We start from the raw sequence: 24,481 nt of genomic DNA on the forward strand, positions 1-24,481 counted from the left end.
CTGTTAAATTAATTTGTTTTCAATTTCTTCTGTCCTCAAGATCATGCAGTTATTCCTGTATGATATTTTCATCTTTCTCTGTAATGATAGAGCTTCTCATAATAAGATAATCTAGCACATTTAATTTCAAATGTAAATCTTCAATTTGCAAAACTTTCTGTTGTTTTCCTGTTTGTGGGGAAATCAGGTTTTACTGCGGTATCTTTAGTAGCACTGAACTGTGGAAACAGTTCAGTTAGCTAGTGGAAAGAAATTAGTTGTTAAAGGAAAATTGTGATTTTTATATATTGAAAATTGGCATTTTGAGCATATGGAATTGCTGCTTCCACACATATATGTTTAATCCACAATTTACCGTAAATTGTCTTAAATCAAGAGATTCTTAACTCTCAGTATCTTGAATAGAAGTCGGAAGAAAGACCATCTCCTTTACTTTTTTCCCTTCTTTTTAAAAGAAACAAGTATTTTCTCTTTCACGTACACATACACACACAACCACTCTCTTAGTTATTCATTACATCCTTCGAAGAGAACTAAAGTTAAACTATCCTCTGAGGATAACAAAATGCAAAATTAACTCTGGACTGAATGAAGTGCATATGGCCATGGAGAATTATTTGTGAGCTATTCCCAGTGAAATGTGCATATCTAATTTGATTCCAGTTGTGTTTCATGAAGAAATAAAGTCTTTAGTGTCACATCCCTATTGCAATTTTTTTTCACAAAAGCTTAAGTGTCAATCAGCACCAAAATTTTCGCATTGAACTCTCCATTTCCCTTCTTTGTCTTCTGTTTCTCCCTCATACTTTCAAACTCCACACACAAGAACAATTCAAGAACAGGTTATTCAGGTTAAGGTAGTCTTTGCATGGCAAAAAAAAAAAAAAAACAAAAACAATCTCACTTGTTGTGCTGTGTTTAGGGATTCAGCACGGTTATGCCATTCTGGATACCCATGTTTGTATTTTCAGGCCCTCTTGAGAGCACAGGGATGGGATTTATGACATGTTTCAGAATAATGCTTCTTTATAAGCTGGAAATCTGATGAGCATAATATTTGGCACTGTCCTACAAGACATATTTGTTTCTCAAAAGGAAAGGAATAAATTTGAAGGATGGACTATTGAGTGGATAAGGAATTGTCTGGATGGTCAGACTCAAAGGCTTGTAGTCAGTGGCTTGATGTCATAGTGGAGAAACCTCACACATGAGAACTGGGACTGACACTGCTTGAGGTTTTCGTCATCAAAATGGACAGCAGGGTCCAAGGGCACTCTCTGCACTTCTGCCAAAAAACACTGAGCTCTGTGGTGAGGTGAAACGGTGGAGGGAAGGGATGCGATCCAAAGGAACCTGGACAGGATGGAGAGGTGGGACTGTCTGACCTTCATGGAGTTCAATGAGGCCAAACGTCAAGTCCTGCACTAGGGTTGGAGCAACCCCAAGCACAAGTAAAGGCTGAGCAGAGAATGGTCTGAGAGCAGCTCTGGGGAGAAGGACTTGGGGTTGTGGGCTGGTGAAAAGCTCAGTATGACCCAGCCAAGTGCACTGGAAGCCCAGGTAGCCCCAGCTGTGTCCTGGGCTGCATCCAAAGGACCATGGGCAGCAGGTCAAGGGAGAGGTCTCTCCCTCTCTGCTCATCTCTTTTGAGACTCCACCTGCAGTGCTGCATCCTGCTCTGTGGCTCCCAACATAAATAGCATGTGGCCTGTTGGAGTGAGTCCAGAAGAAGCAGAATGATCAGGATTCATTCTTTCCACTGTCTCTGAGTAACTCCGATGTTGAAGCACAGTACACTGCGTCCATCTTTTCAAATCAACCTGGATTGCTGTTTAATCTAAATGCCCATAGGAGGATCTTTAAGCTGTCATTTCTCCCCCAGTCTCCTGAGAAGCATTAAAGATAATTTAGGTATAGGAGATGTAAGTCAACTTTTTCTGAAGTGAGAAGACATGTCAGAAAATCTGGAACGTACAGGAATTATTTTTTCTGCAAAATCAAAAGGGAATTTTTGGTCAGTTTTCCAGAATTTGAATGAAAAGGTAGAAATTATTTCAGTAGAAATTATCACTTATTAACAACAGACTAGTCTCAATAATGATGGATCCTACAAATGGTAAAGAGCAACTGTAGAAACCAAACCCTCCTATATTTTCTGTAAAACAGTCTTTGGTTGTATTTTGTCTTCTTCAAAAGATTTTTTTTTCCACACAATTAAATTTCAGAACTCTATAAAGGCAGAAAACTCTGCAAAAATTGGTTGATATTCAACCCCAGAAATTTGTGAAAAAATACTGGGAAAGGAAAAAAGCTTGGTTATGGTGACATGTTCTAGAAGGGAAGTATTATGATTTCCTGAATTTGGATAGAAAAAAGTAGTTTAAGAGGAAAATATATATTTCAAAATTTTGTTACTTTCTAGGAGCTATAACATTTTATCTGAGGCTACAAGTCCTTTTTCCTCCTCTAAGCAATCTAGAGTTCAGATGTGGATGGAGCAGACTTCAGTCAGATATTTATTCTTTTACTATTTTCTAAAAAACATAACCAGAATGAATTGAATGTCAGAACAAGTCTCATGACTACCTTTTCCTAATATCAACTGTGAGAATAAACACTATTTTTATTCAGGTAATTATAACCTGTCTAAAGTCACTTCCTCCACCACTTTGTGGCTTACTCATTTTTTCCGGAAATACCTTTCAGGAAAGGTATTATTGACAGGGTATATTGTTACATATGTAAATGGATAAGAAGCAACAGCCTAGCAAATGGCACCTCTTATTATGAGGAAATTGAACTGCAAGGTTTTTTCATCTTTAAAATTAACTTTAGAAGAGACTGTCATGCGTTGATCATTTCTCACTCATGGCAAACAAGGCTGTAATATATCATAAGTGAAAAAATAACCCAATAATGCAGCACAGCAGCAAGACAATCAAACAAAAGGAGTTCACTTCATCTGCACTAGTTCTGTGTATCTAGGATAAGAATCTTGCATTCTTGTGTAATCAGCAGCCAAAAACAGGGATTTTGGGGACACTGTTTTAGAAATCTATTTTATGATGGTGTGATTCTCATACAAAAATGCTCCAAATATAAAGGCAGCTTGGAAGCAGATGTCAGTGCTGCAATAGTTACATTTACTTACATAAACCCCAATGCAGATGTTTGGTAAGTGCTTCTCTGTGTTCTGAGGTGCATATTACACCATTGCCCCTCAATTTCTTCTTACTGCCTTCAGGCACTTATGGTTGCTCCAAATTAAAGATATAATATGGAGTCATTTGGCTCATTTCAGAGCAAAATCAAATTATTCTTTTAATCATCTTCAGTACCTATCACTTTCACAGCTTCAGACTCCTGGACATGAAGTTGGGTGAAGATTTTGAGGAAAAGTCCTGAGGAAGAGGCACACGTACAGCAGCCTGTGCATGGCTGAATGATGGAATTGAGCAGGAGGAGACTGGACACTGCAAATAGGAGAAGAAAGAAGGAAGGAAGTATCGGAAGGAAGTGTCGGAAGGAAGGAAGGAAGGAAGGAAGGAAGGAAGGAAGGAAGGAAGGAAGGAAGTGGCGGAAGGAAGGAAGGAAGGAAGGAAGGAAGGAAGGAAGGAAGGAAGGAAGGAAGGAAGGAAGGAAGGAAGGAAGGAAGGAAGGAAGGAAGTGTCGGAAGGAAGGAAGGAAGGAAGGAAGGAAGGAAGGAAGGAAGGAAGGAAGGAAGGAAGGAAGGAAGGAAGGAAGGAAGGAAGGAAGGAAGGAAGGTTGGTTCATTCAAAGGCTTTAGGAAACTATTCTCATTCTAATACATCTTTGAGTGACTTTAAAAGTTACTAGACCATGAGACAGTGCCATCCACCACGAAAATGTGTTAGTCCATTTTTATCAGTTGAACTAGTATAAGTGGCCACATGCATGTTATCCTATTGTGCTCGTTACATGCTCAAATAAGGACAGCATTTAACAATTAATTCCAATAATTGATTAACATTTATCTAAATACCAGGAACTTGAGATTGATCCCTACTTGTTTTCATCCCCCTGTGTCCATTTGGTAATTTAGCCTGCATTTATCAGTGAATTTATTCTGGAATGCCCTAAGATGTCTCTTTGGATATTTACTCAAAATTCAAATGGCCTTAATTCAGTGTAACTTTGGAAGTGAATAGAAAAAGCAAAGCACGACCACTTTAATTCTCAGTCAGAGATCCACATGACAGTTTAATGAGATTGAAATAATCCACTTTAATAATTAATTCAGGATAATTCTGCAAGTGTCTCACCTCTGTATAGACAAATCCCTCACAGCTCCACAATACTACAACTCAGAAAAAGTAAGGCCACAAGTTCAGTCTATATGAAAAAGTACAGAAATTAACTCAAACACTGTCTGTGTCTGATCACATATCTATCACTTAAGAACATATATAAAGAAAAGAGAGAAAGAAAAAGAAAGGATAAGAGTAGATAGTGGAGAGGAAAGATATACCCATGGATCCAGCAGCTAGACTTGGTAGTTGCAGTCTTGACCACCAAGGGTGGGAGAAGCCCCTGCAATATGAAGTTCAGTGGGTTAATTTATGTTCAGATTAAGGTACCTCTTACCTTACACAGGTACCTCTTCCTGAGGGGAAGTTGTACACTGCCTGATGCACCTTTGTGGATCATGCACAGTCCTGTGGTAGAAGGCCCCAGAGATTAATCTGGAGTGCTCTGGGGACCTTTGATGTTTTTTGCACCTTCTAACACATGACAGCTGCCTCTCAGACAGTGCAGTCGAGCCAGTTATGCCCCATCAGAAGTGACAAAAACCTTCAGGCCTACATGGGAATGTCCTGAGATTTTCCCCTGGAAGCCACTTACTTAAAATATATGAATCAATGTCCTGAAAGTGAAGATAGGTTTTGGTTTTTTTTTTTTAATAACTAATGTTCCACATCTTTGAGCAATGTCTTCTTCTTATAGGTCCACATTTTGAGGATAGGCTGCTAGGCTTATTATCTCCAAATGACTCCTCACATTTTCAGTGAGTTAGGATGCCTTTATACGCTATTTCTCAAATGGTATGAATGGTAATGAAATTCTCATGTCCCTCTTTGCACTGGTCAAGAGATATGTATTCATATATCATTTAATTCTAATTATGACGTCATTTATCCTTGTTTTGCATGAGCCGTTAAGGACCCTCCAACATCCCCCAACCACTCTAACTCAATCTCAAGTTTTGGAATAGCATTTGTACTACTACCTGAAAAAGAAGTAAAGGGTGGATTTGTCCAGGCTAAGCTCAATTTGGCAATTTTATCCAACAACCTCCTACGTCACCATAAGCCAGTGATGCTGCTACTTACAAGTTAACACTTCAACTTATGCTCTCAAAATCAACATCCCTTCTGCAGCCAGAAAAAAAAAAAGAGGGGAAAAAAAAAGGAAACTAGTCATTCTTCTTTTGTCCTTCTAGGGCTGTAATGAGAACAAATGGAAGTGACCTTACATTGCGGGACACTCCTTTTAGTGTTTTAATACAAATTTCATTACACTGAAAGTCTTGCAAGGTATTCATTAGAACATTCATAAAGTCTTTGTGGAGGGCTTAATAGCTAAAACAAGCTATTGAAATTAGCCAATCATTTTATAATTGAACTCCCTATGAATCTTTTACTACAGTAAGGTGAAGTAAGTTGCCTCAGGTACTGGATGTATGTTTTACTACTTGGTGGCGTGCAAAATAAATGAAACTGATAAAAGTGATGTGTAAGACTTCACAACTATTTTTTGGTGTGTTTCTTATAGCTTTCAGCATTTGAGTTGAATCCATATTGAATTCTAGATTGTATTTTTTTTCCATTCTTCATAGAGATTTTCAGTGTCTTCTGTATATTACACAACTAAATTAACTTATTTATACCATGGAAAATATGTTAGCTGTTTTTTTGTACTGTTGTCCTTAAGATGAAGTTTTCCTTCTGCTAGATCAGAAAAAGGTTATTTACCCTGGAGTAGTAATATTCTTATTAGTACCAACCTTTAAGCTGGTTCTGTAATGAATAAGCTATTGCAGAGGGTGCTATGCAAACACATATATACAAAAACCAGAATTTCTTTCCTATAGAATTTATAACTAAATCTAATAGAAAAAATCAGTTCCTGCAAAACTGTGTGATTGAATACCTGCACTTCACTCCTTTGATCCTCAAAAGTAAATGCATGCTAAGTTGTGTTTTGTTATGTGCACTGAGATAATTATGTATCTCAGAGAGGTGATCAAGGTGTATCTTAAATTCACCAGTAAATAGTTCTCAGGCTCCACACCTTCTCCAAAGTACAGCTTCTTTACAGAAACTTTATTTCCTTGGGTAAATATGCCCAGTGAGTGAAATGCAGCAGCCTTGTAGGCATTGATCTCTGATTGTGTTCTAAAGAAGAACCATTAAATCAGTGATCTGCTGAGATATGTCTGCCTTAGCAAGCAGGGAAGACCAACAGGAGCTGAGCTGTGCTGCTGCTGGGGAGCTGGTGCCCATAATGTCCATGGGTTTTCCATCTCAGATCAGCTCTGCCATGGTTCTGTGGGCTAAATGTCCACTTGTGATTGGGTTACACTTGGTGTGCTCTAGAAGCATATTTTACAGTGTGGTTCCATCTGTGGACAATCTAGTTTGTAAATTTCACAATTTGAACCAAGGCGTAGCCAGTGAGGAAGAGCAGCGAATTTATTTGAGAAAGGCACTCCTGATCCAAATTGAAACAAGCAAATAAACAAACTCTCTCGTGCCCTAAAGTAAATGCATACTTTAATAAGAAAGGGAATTAGATTAATCCAATTTTATCCACAAAAAAGGGATATTTTTTGATTGCAAAGCGCTCTATTTTGTGATATTAGTGGTCTCTTCTAGGTCTTTGCTTACAAAGATTACTCTTTTGATAGCTCCTTAAAATGTCAGTACTGTTATATATGGGTTTTCATATACATTTTGACTTGTTTTAATAACTTTGGATTTGTGTATATACATGCACATGTGTTTCTGTGTGGTCACATAATGGGCAGAACATATATGTGCCCATGCATCTACATACACATACAAATCTCTCTATAAAAAAAATACTTTAAGTACAAAGAAAATAGAATTCTCTGTAAGTATAAAGAAAAGGGAAGCTCCAGAGAGTGCAAAATGGTTCTGGCAGACCATGTTTTGTGTATTTTGCCAGCAGAAGAATCGCAGGTGACATTTGTCTAGTTGTGGGATTTGCACCCAAGACTGTTGATGGCCCAATGAAAAGAGAAGAGGTTCCTCTCCTGGGATGTGTCATCCTACTGCAGCATAGAGGGCACCCCCAGAATTTCTTAGGGAGCCTGGAGGCTCTCCCAATGTCACCAGCTTGCCATTTACTCAGTGGCAGAGGGGAGTTGTGGTGTGCCCATCTACAAAGCAGAGAAAGATGCGCTGACTTTTCAAGGGATACAAAATAATGATACCATGCTACTTCCTAGCAAAAATCACCTTCCACTCAATACTCAGCAAATATTTAACATCTCATTAGAAGACATTTGGAGAAGGACATTCTTATCCAAACATGTACTCACATGCTTGGCAGCTTTGACTGAAGTTTCTGTGAATCCAGCCAGTGGATGCCTTGGCCTAGTTAATTAGTCATGCCTTCTCAAGTGTGTTGTCAGTCCTTGGCAATCTAAAAGTCTGGACATAGGCTAAGGCACTGCACAGTGGGAAGAAGGGCTGAAAAAAAGGCTCTTCCATCACAGGTGAAATGATAATTAGTCAGACGTGTATTTCAAGTGGCACCAGCATCAGAGCAGATTGTGTATGGTACCCTGTAATTTTCTTTATACTTTTAATTATCTTTTAATTATTAACAGTTCTTGTCCACTCCAAAAGCATTTGGCTAGCACCAGCTTCTTTTCTCTCTTTTCTTTTCCATTTTTCCCCTCCTTGTTCTAATCTAGCCCTAGTTCCAACTGCTAACGCATCAATGTCAGAAACTGCAGTCAAGCACAGCCTGTCCCCAAATCCCAACCTCTATAAACACGATGGCTCATTAATAACTTAAAAAGGATGATGACACTGATACTATTTATAGGGTCCTGCCAGCCAGGACTGCCAAAGTTAAGGAAATTAACATGGAAAAATTGTCAACTGCAAAACATTAGTGTTTATCAACAGATCAATCAAACTTCAACTACTGTAAATTGTGCTTTTAGCTAAATAAAATGTATCCCCAATGACAATTTATTGAATGCCTTATTTTGTTACTCTTGTGCCCTTGTATCGGTTTCAATGAGAGACAGAGGAAGAAAAAAGAGGGAGACGCAAACTCCTCCACTCCCTTTTCCCCGTTCACTCTGCGACTCCCCTGACACCTGCCAACCCTCCCACAACTGCTGAGCTCTCAAAAGTTACAGCTACATGTTTCACAATGAGTGGCAAATCAGAACTGCTGAACAAAATTCTCATGAAGTCAATTAAGTGTTAATTAGCTTTGACTGAGGGCACACGAGTCTCCAGCAAGCTGAATAAATGTCAAGGTGACGAGGCTGTGTACTAAGTACTGGGTTTACATGCATGGAGAGCTTATGATTTAAGAGGTTATTTCTCTCCCTTCTTTCCTCATTGCCTTCTCTCTCTCTCTTTTATATCAGAATGAGACAGAATGCTGCAGCAAGAATGAAGTTTTTCTTCACTTGTTCACAGCAATAATTTCTTCAAATTGTTGGATAGGAAATTTGCTGCAAAATGTTGGATAGTTTTGCTGATGCAAGAGAGGTTCCTTGGCACAAGAGATGGCTTTGGAGGGAAGTAACTGAAAGAGACCAGGGAGAAAGAGAAAAAATAGAAAAATATAATGTTCAAAGCCAGCTCTGACCTTAATGCTTTGTTTGCTGCACCTTCATTCTAAAAGGAATTATCAAATAGGTAATAATAACCCACAATAAAAATAACTAATACATAATTATATATGCACACACGCATAGGTGACATAAATTATAATTAAAACACAATCTTCTCTGTCTCGTAGAGCACAAAATTAATTTAAAACAAGCAAACAAACAAAACCCTTGACTGAAAACTGAGCTCTGATCTGACAGAAGCTGGGCTAGGAGAAGTAAAAATTAAGGCAAAATATCTGCTCCCATGACATGAATACTAGGTGTAATATTATGATTTTACTACCTTAAGCCTAGGTTGAGGTCTAGAGGCCTCAGCCAGGATCAGGGCCCCAGTCTGCTAGATGCTATTAAAAAAGATTACAAGTCCTTCCCACCAGGATTTTACAATCCATAGCTGTGATCTTGCAATTAACTTACAGTAGGTCGTTTCCAGCACGCAGCCCATGACATGACTGAGGTTTCAAACAGACGAGCGAGAGGAGAGGTGTGAGGAAGGAAACATTATTACCACATTTTACAGGTTCAGACGGAAAAATTAAGTGCCTTGCCCAGGGTCACACAATATATAACACTGATAATGAAAAAGCTGGGAATTCAGGCTTGACTTCAAGAGTCCAGGCTGCAGTTTGCATCACAGCACTCTCCCCATTGGGAGGATTTCTACGGAGAGCTAATGATATCCCTGTGTGGGTGGCAGACAAGGAATCCTCATCCATGACTAACATTTCTGAGGAGGTCTTTAAGATGGACCAGTTAAAACCAGCAGACCAGAAAATAAAGTTATAGGGATATTATGGAGGATACAAAGAGCAGACTATCAGATTTCTGTTTATTTCTGCTTTGTGAGAATAAAACGAGGAGGTGAAGAAATGAGACCTGCACCTAACTTGGATGCCCATTAGATATGCTTACTTAAACTCATCGGTTAAAATGAGGGCTTGGAGTTTGGGAACAATAATTCAAGTTCCTTCCCAAAACCCTTGTGTTTCTGCTGATGTATCTAAGAAAATGATAAATCCCTTTCTGTAGGAAAGTTTGATTGCAACAGAGGAATCCTAGCTTCAGCCCAGAGCAAAATTATTTAAATGTCAGACCTGGGTCAGGGGTAATTTCTCTTGACCATGAACAGGTAAACTTTGGGATTTTTGAAGGAAATCCTTAAATTGTCAAATTTAAAAGATTTTTTTAAACATTTAAATCTGTCTACTTCACATGGGAGTTCCCAGGGTAATGATATCATGAAGTACCTGAAGAGCTTCAGAGTTCAAGATCTCACAAGCTTTGAAAGGAAAGCTTTTTCAAAGCTTGTGAGTCCTAGATCTCAGAAGCCTTGAAAAAAAAAAAAATGGAGGGAGATTTCTACTGAACTTTCCTGAGATACAGGCTAAATAGCAATGTCAGAAAATTAAAAAAAAAAATTTAAAAAAAAGGATGGATCAACATTTCAGTGGCCTGTTCGTTTCTATCTTGAGATCTGAAAGAACCATAGGATACGTGAAAGACAAAGCAAAGAAATTTCTCATTTAGTCTGGCAGACATAATAGACTGTCTAGAAGAAGAAGTAGATATTCATTGAATCTGCAAGCCAACTCATTATTAGCTAATCAACATGAAAACATTTTTCATAAATGGATTATGGTACTTATTGGCACAGGGTAGACCATAAATACCAAGGTGAATTAAAAAGTATATGGACATGGAGAGAAAATCAGTGAAATATTATGAAACTAGGAGAGAATATTCTTCACCTGTTTTCATTGACCACATCTAGAGATATGTTACTGGGTGAGAAAAACGCATCTGCTACAAGCTGGTGGGCACAATACTTCTCTGAAGCTTTATTTCTTCTTTGTACATCAGGACAACTGATGTCCTGATGTTATCTAGACACCAGAAGTCTAGAAGAATGTAATATTTGTTTTGTAAAACATTTATTTACTGTTTTTGATCTTCAGTTTGAAAAGACCAATCATTGTTGATGAATACCACTGTTATTGATTCTGATAGTAGATTTGATCAGCAAATAGGAATGAAGCCAAGTTGCTCACACAGTGCCTAATAAAGAAACTGAACAACTCTGGGGATAAGTGAAAGCAGCCTCCATCACGTGCTTTAGGTCGACAAATATGTCTTGATGCAACAGCCCTCTCAGAGCGATGGGTGCTCAGAGATACCTCTTGTCTGCTCCAGAGGAGGCCTCCCTTTGGAACCAAGTGTTCTGCAAAGTAATGTGATAATAGAATCATAGAATTGCCTGGGTTGGGAGAGACTTAAACGATCATCACGTTCCAACCCCTGCCATGGGCAAGGACACCTTCCCCTAGACCAGGAGAATTCACTGTTCCATCCAGCATGGACTCAAACATTTTCAGAGATGGGAGGTCCACAACCTACCTGTGCTAGTGCCTCACCAGCCTCAGAGTAGAGGCAGGTGTAGACTTACAACTCCACATCCAGTTACTGATTAGACCTTGTCATGGCATCTTGCCTTGGAGTTGATTTTAATTGCTTGGATCTATTTTTTCTTCTATTATCACAGTCACAAATGTCAATGAGGAAAAAGTGTTTTCCAGGCATTGCAGACATCCATTTTTATTCTTTCTCCACAGCTCTTCCCTTGTTGACACTACCTTAAAAAATAACACGAAGGACCATAATAACTTTTTGGATTAAGAGTACGGGAGTCTATATGACATTCCTGTCAGGATTATCACTAATAGAGCAGGTTTCCTATATCTTCTGGACTGTGCACTTGAATATACAAGAAATTCTTCCACAAAAGAGATCAACATTTAGATTTCAAAGTTTACTAGAGCCCTTTCTTCCTAAGATACATCTTTCTGGCAAGCACAGGAGCTCTCAAGTAGGTGTAAATTACATTTATGGCCATGACTGTAAGGTTCATTGACATGGTTAGAGCAGTATAAAGTAGTCTCAGTGAAAATGATAATCAGGCCCTGAGGCTTAGACAGATGGATGGACAAAACAATATCTGTGTAGTTTTATGCTACCTTTGCAAAAAGAAGTCACCAGTTTAAAACAGAAATAAAAATAAAAAGAATGTATTGCAAAATAAATTGATCTATTATGGAATAAATCCCAGAACTGTGACACAAATGAAAAGTAGAAACAAACAAGAAAATGACTTAGTTCTCCCCCTGCATGTGGGTGACTGAATATAAATCTGATAAAAATCAGATAGGATAGCTGAGTCCCAGCTTTGACTCAAACAAGGCTCTCCTATACAGTTCTGGCTAAATCACTTTTCATACACGTCCTCAATCCTGAGCCTTGGTGTGCCCAGCTATAATATTGAGATGATGGCCTATATTTTTACTTTAAAACACTTTAACTCCATGCATAAAAAGTGCTATATGAAGCCTTTTGAATATTATAAGAACACTCATCTATTCATTCCTCTTATAAAATATATGCCTGAGCTGTTGGACTGATCTCACTTCTATATCAGAAACGTTAGAGAGGATTCTGCATCTCCCTATTTCACCTTGTAAATTAATATATGTGCAATCTCTTCAGTGTCTTCTGTTCCTAAATCACAACAGATATAAGCCAGTTCCTTGCTTCTATTATGTGAGCTCTGAAATGAAGGAGCATAGCATTAATTCTTCTAACCCTGCTTCTGTTTGAAAAAAGTGCACTCAGCTCTATGCCCCTCACTACAGTTGGAGGCACTGTAAGCTACATACACCATTTTGAAGCCATATTTTTCAATTAATACCTCAACATATACTTCAATAAGGGTTCATCTATGATTAGACTTCACATGCAGTTTTTTACTACTGAATCTAGCAACTTTTAGTGACATTTAATTACCTGGATAATACATCTCTACCTTCTAAACAGTACTTCTAAGGGTGAAGAAATGTAGTCTTGCTTTGAAATGTTAGTGGAAATTCTAACGAAGAGTCACAACAATCACTGTCATTTGAAAATGAAACTCAGAACCCACTTGTAAAAAACAAACAAACTAGTTTAATATTTATTTCACTTTATTTGTGACAATGACTTTGCATTATGAAGTTAAAATGTGTGGATTTTCATCTAGTGAAAACACACTCACAGATGTGCTGCTATAACATGGGGAAGGTACAAGAGCATTTTTCTGGTGATACATATAATGATGCATAAAATTAATTTCCACAAGCTACATAGAGGCCCTGTATTTGAAAGTGCTCACAACATTTCTTAGGTCCTAACATTCTTATACTCAGTCACCACTCAGCGAGCTGACGTGCATCATTCTTGCAGAAAACTCATCTCTTGGTGGATCCTGGTGCATTGAGTTTGTGAAGACAGAATTCTACTGCAGTGCACTGAGGGAAAAAAAAAAAAAGAAAGGAGAGCTCATTGGCACTAAGTATTTGTCAGCAGTCACAAAACTTTCCACTTGCTCTTTCCATAGCTGCACAAGGCTTAGTTGATTGCTTCAGCCATTAATTTGATCCCAAGAACCATCTTTGCTTGTTATTCCACATCCTTCCTGGCTGCTATTTACTGATGTCACTCGCACCAGTTGATGAAATTAGAATGTGATGAAGTCAGGAGTTTCTGATGGTGTAGGAAAATGTTGAACACTAGGAATTATTATGACAAACCTATTATACTTGCAACGATTTCTAAATTAGGACACTGGTGCAGGCCGAATTTTTTACTGTCCTTCAAGTTCTTGTCAGCCAAGTGCTTTCTGTGGTAGTGAAATGAGAATGCTGAAGATACACTGAACAACAGTCTGAAAAAAAAGCACTTAGCTTAAACATGTGTCACATTCTCTTTCTTCAAATCTACAGACAAGTATTTCCTTGTCCTAGAAATTTCCTTAAGGGCCAGGAATGATAACAATGTTTTTCCTCAGTTCATTACTGAATGCTCTGCCGTGTCTTAACACTTACTGCTTGCAGACAAAGAAAACAAGCTTTGGAGTTAGATATTTCAATTGTTTCCTTCAGTATGCTTCCATACTAGTTTGGCAGCCCAGTCTGTACTGAGGGCTGACAAATGCACACCCACCACCTAAACTGGCACAAAACAGCTTACCTACCCAGGTTCTGTGGTTATGTGCTGCATGCACCAGAAATTTCAGATTTCACTGTTTCCATACCCCAACCTACAGCAGCTGGTGATGTAGGCAAGTGCCTACTCCAGGGAATGATTACCTGGACTCTAAAGCAGAGGGGCAAATGAGTCCCTGCAGACCTCTGGGGTGGGAGAATGGAAGAGAATGGAAGGCAGAGAACTAGACAGGGAGTAGCAGAGATCTGATGCATGCAGACCTAAGATGCCTTGGAACAGAAACATGGCAAATTATGGCATCATGTAACTAGTGCAGCGGGAGAAAGGCATCTGTGAGCACTGCTGAGTGCTGTGGGAGGACTGCACCGGTGGCTTCCTAAGGATATAATCTGATGTTACATTTCTTCCCGTGACACAGCAAGTTAACAGACAGCTTTCCTGCTCTTTTTCATGATTGCTTATTTGCTTCTGCCTTTGCACAAAACGTCAAGATGTGACAATAGGAAGAGCTATGAAGGCAAAGAAAGAGAGAGAGAATTGTAAAAAAAATATGGCCTTCAACAATAATTTTCCTTTTCACTAGTTTGGTGTGCAGTAAATCTCTAAACCTACAGTATAAACCCACAATCTGTATATTGCCTCACAAATCTGAATATGGATATATATTAGCTCAGTTGGCCAGAGAACAGTGCTAATAACTCCAAGGTTGTGGGTTTGATCCCTGTACAGGCCATTTACTTAAGAGGTGAACTCAATGGCCCTTTTGTGTCCCTTCCAACTCAGAATATCCTGGGATTGCTGTGATCTGTGGTGTTTTTATATTAATAAATGCATATACATAACTATATGTATGAAGCACGGCCTTGCATGTGCACTGCAGAGAGAGTGGATGCATCAAAGATACGTTTCTGACAGAAAAAAATTCTCAGAAACTCAAAATACTTCTATTTTTTCCTTAGCCCTAGATCAGGGCTTGCTTCCAGTCATGTAAGAACAACTGCATCATGCAGAAATGCCTTAAGATTATTTTTTTGCATCAAATGGGTTGCACTTATAATTCTGTAAATCTTATACTGTAGACCTTATCCTGTGGTGTTCTGTGTCCATTTTGGATCTTTCCCTTAGCAGTTCCTCCAGTCCTCAATTATTATATATATTTGATGGGACCTGAACAACACATTGAGTAGTTTCTCTGTATTAAAGGATTAAAAACAAAGCAAAAAAAAAAAAAAGCAAACAAAAAAAAAACCAAAAAAATTCACATAAAAACAAAGTAAAAAAAAAACCCAACAACCAAATCCACAAAAGATACAAGTACTAATGTATAAATGAGGATTCATTATACATCAAGTTTCTGCTCATGTTAGTTTCAGCTTATTTCTATATTTTCAAAAGTTGTCACTTCATTACATTTCTTTAAAACACTTCAGTAAAATATGCTGGTTTTGAAAACAAGATCAGTAAAAGCTTAGTTTTGAGGGGAGGTAGGTACATTTTCTTAAACCAGACAACATCACAGCAGGAGAGAGTAGAAAAACACCCAAGCACAGGTCAATGGATGAAAGAACGCATTTCTGTTGGAAGGCAGGAGTAGGAATCTTCTCAGCTGGACTGCCTTCTGCAATAGGGATGACACTGGAGCTAAGACTCAGACCAGGTGCTCAACCCAACCTCAAACATAAGTGCATTACATCCTATATTCCTCTAATTGTGAAAATGTTCCTGCATATTCACTTTATAACTGCAGATCACTTTGTTATTATTTAAGATTGGAAAATTCTCTCTAAGCAGAGTGAGACTGGCACTTTGGCAACGAGGACCAGCACACCAGAACAAACAAATGGCCCGTTCTACCCAGTATCTGGTCTCTGGAGTCTGAAGTGGGAGGCATAAAATCCCCGTATTGTAACTAATTATGCAGTAATATACCATGGGAGATTGTCCCCAGCTGCCTGTATTACTAACTCATCTGAAACCTGGATGAACAGGAAATCTCAAGAGGAAACTTTATTCTCTCTGGATTTCCAGTTTTAAGAAGTTTTACTGAAGTTCAAAGAAACAGAACAAAAAATTGACTGCTTTTACTTTTGCTCCAAAAACCATCCAAAAAACAGTGAGGTTCTCTCCTTGTAAGCTCAAACAGTTGAGATTCTCACAAGATTCACTAGTGGGGTTTGGTTTTTAGAACAGATTTTATTTTTTCCTGCAGAATGTGCTGCAGTTATCAGCCACCCTCATAGTTTTCTTCTCTGAGAGCCACTCAGAGAACAGAAACTTATTGAAAATTTTGTCAACAATCAACTTTATGAAAGCTTTGCACATTGTCTGCCTAAAAGCTCTGTTTTGATGAGAAAATGACTATTAATGAGAACATGTTCTTTTCTGGCATCAGACTCAAAGAGACACAGGTCATAAATCTCTTTGATCTTCTCGCACAAAGCTAGAATCAAGGAAAGAAGCAAGTTCATTCTTTCCTCTCTTCCCCCCCACCCCCATTTCTTTAAGCTCCTGATTGAAACAATCCATTTAGTAATCAGTAATTTATCATGCTTGCTTCCTCCCACCCCTTTTTCCCTCTCCCTGTGCTTTTGTTTGGTTTTTATTCTTTATTTCAACATAACAGAAAATATTCCAGATTGTCCTCTCTGTATATTTCCCTTGTTTTAGCAGGAGTTGAAGGAGAGAATTTTTCAAGGGGGGTGGTGAGGAGAGTATTGGGGTGATTTTGGTTTGTGACATTTGGGTTGGTTTACTTTTGGCTTTTTTGGGTTTTTTTTTAGAAAGTATGTATTGAAAGTGGGGAAAAAGAGCACAAAAAAAGAAACTATAAAAATGAAATGTGAAGAAGAATCCTAATATTCTAGTTTGCTCAATGAACTGCTGCCTTTCATAGATGTGTCAATACTGCCATCTCTTGCCTTTTCAACAACCTAGGCAGGAAAGTGTAGTTCAATGGAAATTGGAGAATGAACATTCACTCACATACACACATAAAAGAGCTAAGTTTTCCAAGAGAGGTGAGTGAATTTTCCCTGGTACATTTTGTCTCATTTTAAGTGGAATTTTTTTCTTAATTTTTCTCTTTTCTGTTGCTATCTATCTTCATATGAACCTTAAGCAATACAGCCATGGCAACTGAGACCTCAGCTAGTGATTTGAGATTGTAATGTGGGTTAACTCAAGCCATTCTGAAAAGGAGAAAGAATCCATATAATAATCAAACAGTGATGAAAATAAGCTTGCATGTCTCCCATACCTGAATGTTGTGATGACAACATTCAGGTATGTAAATACACATGAAATGTACAGTTGTATACATATTTTTAACAAACATCAACTGTAATATGAGTATTTTATCAGAAAGCCTTAAGGTAGATAAATTGCCTATTGAAATAATTTCCAGAAATTGCAGACATGCATTTTAATCTATGGCTGGTTATGACAGTGATCTGGTTTGATAGGTCATGAAGCATCATGTCGCATAAATGCAGTGGCCAATATTTTGGACCTTATGACTATGATCTATAGCAGAATTATTGTTCCATGGAGATAAACTCACAAGAACTGCAGAGTCATTTGTCAGTGAGCAATGTTGTTTTCTAGGCCAGTGCAAACTACATTTCAAGCTTAAATGTCCAGCTCTTCAATTTTAATACCTTCACAAAAAGGTGCTATTTTATCTTTTTAATTGCAATGCAGTGGTAATAGTTATACCAGAAATATGTACTCCTCTGAAGTGAAAATCAATGAAAGTTTCATACTTAAAGTAAAAATTGATTTCTTAAGTTAGATGGGACAATTTGTGACTTTAAAAGCATATCACCATCTGGGTGATAAAAAGACAGATTGACACTTGAAATTTTTGTATTATTACAACCTATTGTTTTGGTCCCACACCTGGTTTTTGGTTATGTTGTTATAAGTCTTTTCCTGCTTACCAAAACAGGAGAAGTTGTTCTCCTGTACTAAGATGACAGGTTATTACTAAGGATTTTTTTCCTGAAGCTTAATAAGTACCCCAGTCCAAGGTGTGAGTAAAGAAAGGCATATGATGATCTTGTAAAGCTGTGGGTCCTCTGTTACAGTCCTCTGGGTTTCTCACAGGTACACAAGTTTAAAGACCTCACGCTGTTCACAAATGGTGCATTTGCCTCATCCTGTATGTTATTATTATTTTTTCTTGTCATGGTTTGTTAATTTTTGTGATTTTACTTGAGCATATCACAATGTGTACACATGCACAGGTGTATGAAGTGAAGTCAGGTGGTAATTAAGGGGCAAAAGCACTAAATTTGCCAGTTGTCTCCATTGCAAAGTAAATGCTTTATCAACAAACCACAGGTGTACAGCACTAAAGCAGATAAAAACATATAGGACCTGATATGACAGCTCCCTGTTCAAAATACATTAATCACCCAAGGTAAATTTGTGCATCTGTTATACACTGTAGGTGTTTCTCCTGCTTTGTTCCAGAGATATTAAAATAGATGAAAATCTTTTCTCTTTTCAATGTGGTTGGTCCAAGAAGCACACAAAGCGTTTTCCTATGTGATTTCTTGATCTGCCACGCCTGTTCTGCTTGCTCCTGTGTGGTCACACCACTCTCCTGCACAATGCACAGGTGTGGGGCAGACAACAGAGCTCTGCTGTGCTCCTCAGGGCCAAAGTCCACCGTGTCCAACCCAGGAAAAGTCTCAGTTTCATCAATAAGGTGTACAGTTCAATTAGTGTGATGGAAACTTTCCCATAATTATGTCTTTCAGTCAATGGAATGCTGTTTCATTTAGTCTATCAGTAATTTTGAACCCTCAGAGATTAATTAAAAGCAGATAATTTTCAGACAGGATCTCCAAAGTCAAATAATTCCCTCTGAAAATAAAGGTCTTCTGATCCATGTTGATCAATTTGGATGAGTGTTGGAGGACAACTGTAGTATCAGCCATACAAAACCGAGCTCATATATAAGAATAATGATATCAGCTCCTGATTTCATCTATTGTGAGAGGAACAACCTTGATTCTGCTGTCTCTGCTCAGCAGATCTTGGCAGCAGAAGAACACAGGTCACTATTAAGCCAGGTGGTGACATTTGTGCTTCCTGATCAATGGGGAGGTGGTGAATTACCCACTAGACTCATGGACCAAGTTAAGCCTTGTCCATCGACTTAAAGCTCTTTATAGCTAAAAGTGTTTTTTGAAGGTTTTAGGTGCAAGATAAATAGTCAAGGAAAGAATTTTCTGTACAGCTTATCATCAGCAACAGGGAATGCTTTATTTCCTTTCCCCAGCACTTTGACCTCATCTATTCTTTTTGGCTCCACTGGCTTAACCATTTCACCTCCAGGAAGACACACATATAAAGAAGTCAAAAGCTCATGCTTACATATGGTCTTGCCCACCAGCAAAATGCTGCAGCTTCTTAAATACAACCAGGCTGTTTCCCACCTCATGGTGCGTCTTGCTTCAGTGTTTGGAGCTATAATGTGCTTTTTTTGAGTACAGTGTGTTTAACCCTTGTCTCTGACCAAGATTTAATAATTTTATGAGTGTTTTTCCCTTCCCTTCTCCACCCTTCAATATCATCTATTGATTTTATGCTATTAACAATCATGGCAATAATAATATCCTAAACTTACCCTACGTGCTTGCACGCATTTTATCATAAATACATACAAGTACTCTTAAAAATGTTTATGAAGGAAAATTCAGGTAAGACACACAGAACTCAGACCCGGTCTGGGGCCAGAAGTTTTGAAAAACTTCTTATTTGGTACAAAATAGATCATCAGAGTCAGTAAAAAATGTTTTCTTTTCATTAAGCAAATGTTGCCTCAGCCTCATATGTGCTTCTTTCCAATGTGGAATATCTAAAGCAGCTAAAATAGTTACAAGGGGAGATTAAAGCAGATGGAATGACCTTTTAAAACTCTGCACTGACTTGTGGATTTCCTCAGCGGTACATCTGCATCTTCTTAGAGGATTTAGAGGGCACTTAACCTGCAGAAGTGTTAGGAACAGGGAGTATTTCTTTGAGGTGATTTTTTCAACAGCTTTTAGTGAATATCTCAGCTACCAACATGGAATGCCATATCCCAGGCAGAAGCTATCCTTTGCATTTTCTGTGTGTGTCTGTGTAAACATATGCACTGTTACATGTTATGCATTCATAATATCAGGATCACAAGGATAAAAATATCAGATAGTCATTGAAACAAATATATATATATATATATATAAAAGAAGCTTTCATAACGAGTAACAAATTTAACTTTATTTAACTTTCTTTCCCACATTATTGTCTGACTGTAATATCAGTATTTGCTTTTCTTTTAAAGAAATGTAGATTCAATTCAAGTAATCAATTCACTAAAATTTTGCAATTAGGGATGGTTCTCTATAAAACTTGAAAAAGCATCTTTAGTCCTCCATTTTATCTTCTACCCATAAATTACTGCTGCATCTGATGCAGCATCAGTAACACATGTTATGAATTCCTTTTACAGGTAATTCATTCCTTTCTTTTCAATGTCTTTTTATGGTTTTTTTAGGAGTCATTAGACTCCTGGCTATCCACTTCAGAAGTTTCTTAACAATTCTTTTAAATTCTTTTAAAGTCAGAAGTTTCAGAGCATATAATGACCAGATTACATTTTTTTTTTCTCCTTTTTTCCTTTCCATCTCCTTCATGGGTATTGCTGTTTCACTGCTGAGTGCTCCAAAATCCCTTTACTCTCTGAACACTCACCTCAAATCACACTGGACATGACAATGACTCCAGCAGTTGCCACCATCACTCGAGCCAAATATGATATTACAGGATAGTGCTGAGCATCCCAACCAGTACCAATGTGCAAATGCACAGGAGATTTATTGCTCTGGAGGATTTGTAAATAAGATTTCGAAAATGTAAAGAGAATTACTTTCTTCTAGTAAATTAGTTTCATTTCCAGTTGGATTTTGAAATACTGCTAGGTTATGGCAGATGAAGGCTTTAGTAATATGGGCTACTTTTTGCAGCATAGACTAGAAGAGAAAGTATTCTAGGAAGAAGATTATATTTTATATCCACTTAACACTGAAATTGGGGTTTTTTGTTTTTTTTATGAGTGTCATGACAAGAAACAGGAGTTTTAGCTAAATTGATAATTGATTTGTATAAGGTCTGGTATTCCCTTCCTTCCCTAAAGTATCAAGATTTAAAGCAAAGCTCTTCCCCATTAGGGAGGAGTCAGAGGGTTTTTTGTTACCAGCAGCAGAAAGGGTAAAGTGTCCTCAGAAAGTCACCTGGGCCAGACCCACAGGCCCACAGAAGCTCATGGGGTTTGCCACACTGGTGATTTCCAAATTAACATCCTCAGGTAAGATTTGGTATCTCTACCAGCCAGGTTCAGCCGTTTTTATGTTCCCACATTTTTTGTCCTCTTTGGTTTTGTTGGATTATTTTTTGCTCCAGACCACATGTTCAGGTCCACTCCTCTGTGGCACATGGGATGCAGGGGGCATTCCTGAAATCCCTTTAAGCACACACAAATGAGCCATTACTGTCTGCAATATGCTTCTCTTTCACAGGAGTTCAAGGGTGTGGTTTGCTCCCATTCCTGTAGTTCTTCCCCTGGCATATTAGTTTATCACTCATTGTTTGTCATTCAGCTTTGTTTCTTTTCTTCTTTGCCACAGCTCAAGAAATTCTTTCAGCTTGGTTTTCTTTCTTTTTTTTTTTTTTTAATGGGGGAAGTTTATTGTTTGGGTTTTTTGTTCTTTTTTTTGTTTGGTTTGGGTTTTGTTTGTTGTTGGTTGGTTGGTTGGTAGGTTGGGGTTTTAGTTGTTGCTTTTGTTTATTTGTTTTGATTATTTTTGTTTGGTTTTGGTTTTGGTTTTGGTCAAAGTGCTTGCTTTGGTTTTGGTTTTGGTCAAAACAAATGCTTTATTTATTTGCTTATGTATTGCTGCCACTTCTTTGTGATAGTGGCAGGATTCCTTTGTCTTTCACTGTTTTGTTTGACACAAGAAGTGGCTGAATGAATTCAAGTTATTTTACTCTTATTTTAGAGCTTGTTCCACTCTAACATGTATGCAAGACATGACATTGACCCAAACTGATCATTCATAGAAGTTCACAAAAATTCTATTCTTTATTACCTTTGTTTTCAATTTCCTGTTGATTTAAGGGAACAGGAGGTTATAGTGGAATTCTCAAGAAACAGCTCTGCTCCTGAGACATTTTCAGACCAAAATTTCAGATTCAAGAGATTCTATTAGCTCAGGTAAAAACTGAATAAACATTCATTGTATGTTTATCAATATTTATCTGAATCAGAAGCATATGAAAGTTCCCTCATCAGTTAGCTAACCTTTATGGCATATGAAATCAGCATCCTTTTCACAGGCTAGAGAAAGACATCACTAAAAACCTCTTGCAGCATTTAATTTTATTATTGAATAAAATATACAGAGTAATAGGGCACGAAAGAAAAGACATATTTATGTGAGAAGGAAATATATGCAGCAAGATTTCCAGAAGAATATTCAAGTAGATGTTATATACATATAAGTAAATATAGGAACCAATAATTTGATTTTTTTTTTTCTTGTCATTACCACAATAAAAAAGAAAATCCTGTTCAGGTCCCACAAGAGCTGCTGTTTTGAAAACATGACAACCAACATGCTGCAATGAAGTGATCTTGGGCTAATAAATAGCAACTCCTACACTCAAACGTCAGCTTTTGAAGTCACCAGCTCCCCATGAATATCAGCAAAATTACTTAACTGCTTTGCTTTGCTTTGGGACAGTTTAGGACAAAAATAGTTTGGAGGCTATTTGCCTCCATTTTGATTTCTGCACATCATTTCTGTAGCTGCTACAATGAGAGAATCTGTGGCAATAAATTCCTGCATCTTTATGCTAACAGGGGAGCTTCGACCAAAAATAAACCTGAACCCTCTGTCCACATTTGCAGATTTGTAGAAGGTCATTTGGCAGGGACTGAAGATGCCCTGTGAAAGAGAATCTGGAATCAGGGGTGAGTGCTCCACAGAGAAAGCCAGCGGGGTCTTCCTTTCTCCCACTAGGTCGACCCCAAACTTGGTTGGATGTCAGGGGGAAAGAGGCCCTGTGGGTCTCGTGAAATCTGTGGCAGGTTATAAGCACTCAAAGGGTGCCCATGGACTCCTAACAAAGCAGGATAACATGGATATATCTGCTCTTTCCTAAACACTCAGTGCATTTCATTTCGGCTGCTAATGAGAGAACCGTGTGTTTTGTACAGGCTTGTTTTGCAAAGTGCTCCTTTGATTCAATTTCTATGTGTTCCTGAAAAGATTAATCATAAATTTAAATGCCTGTGAGGCTGGAGTTATGGAAAGGAGTGTAATTGATGTTCCGGACAAAGCGAAATCTCAGGCCTGATGCATTTAACAGGAAATGTTTATTCTGTAAGCAGGGAACAATAATAAACTCTACGTGTACCCTAAGTACCTTGAACCTTTGTCCTGTTTTTTTCCAGGTAAAAATCCTTAAACTACCTGAATTCAGTATATAAAAACCCAGTATAGTATCTTTGTGAGTTTCTAGAAAAGTTAATTTAATCTAAGGTGTTACTAGATCCTTGTTTTAACTATTTTTCCATGGTGGACTTGGGGAAGCCTTAGCAATTCATTGGTCAACCAATAATTGCCAGAATTGTAAGAAAATAGAACAATGAAGAAGTTAATGTCCATGGACAAATTTCCCCAGCATGTAGCCAATAATTATAACATTACCAATAATTATAATATATTACCAGTATTACTTATCCTTAGCATCTTACCCACCATTTTGACTGGAATGGGACTCTGATCTGAGTGCAGCCAACAAGGAAGTCAATTCTTCACTTCTGCTTCTGCCTGAAGAGGTTTATATAGAAAGAGGGTCACTGAGTTCACATTATCCTTTTTGTTTTGCCAACAGCTACCTCCCAAATCCACAGGGCCAAGGCCTGTGCACAGAAGTGCTGCTGCAGTTGTTGCAAAGGGCCAGTGCTGACAGAGGAATGTTTTGTTGATCCAAGCACAGACTTCCTTTGGACAGAGGATATTTTTTCCTCTGGCCAAGAGGGTTGGCAAGCCACAGATTATGAAATTCTTAGAATATGAAGGACAAAACACCATATTTAAATGTCAGGAATAAGAAACACAAGGGTGAGTATTCTTCCTCTCACTTTCTGCTTTCTGTGTGCTCAACTTACAAGTCGTTTGGTCTGGTACCACAGCCCATTAAAATAAAAGAAACTAACATAATCTTAAAAGAAAAAATAGAAAAGAAAAATACCCCAAATAATTGCTTTCTATTCTGTGTCATGTTTTAATTAAAGATAGCAGCACCACAATCTACGATATATCTGGAAATTATTAGAAACCTTTTCCAGAGGCAAAAAGGATCAATACCTCTTTGTCTCAGTGGCATAAAACATCTCTGTGTTACTTCTTTCCTGCTGGCAAAAGAGAAAGTGAAAAAGTCTAAGATGGGAATAATAGCAGCACCGAAGGGGAGAGCCATGTGCCAGGT

At 38.0% G+C, this 24,481-nt stretch overlaps 1 long non-coding RNA gene across 1 annotated transcript in view; it reads left to right on the forward strand.

Moving 5' to 3' along the window:
• LOC143691989 (uncharacterized) overlaps window positions 1-23,896 on the forward strand; it is a 38,448-nt gene extending 14,552 nt beyond the window's left edge. Inside the window, exon 3 of the long non-coding RNA XR_013179829.1 lies at window positions 23,885-23,896. This is a non-coding gene — a long non-coding RNA (uncharacterized LOC143691989). The remainder of the gene's footprint in view (window positions 1-23,884) is intronic.
• Window positions 23,897-24,481: the final 585 nt, after the last annotated feature.

This window comes from Agelaius phoeniceus, chromosome Z (assembly GCF_051311805.1).
Source record: "Agelaius phoeniceus isolate bAgePho1 chromosome Z, bAgePho1.hap1, whole genome shotgun sequence".
In the NCBI taxonomy this organism is placed as follows: domain Eukaryota; kingdom Metazoa; phylum Chordata; class Aves; order Passeriformes; family Icteridae; genus Agelaius; species Agelaius phoeniceus.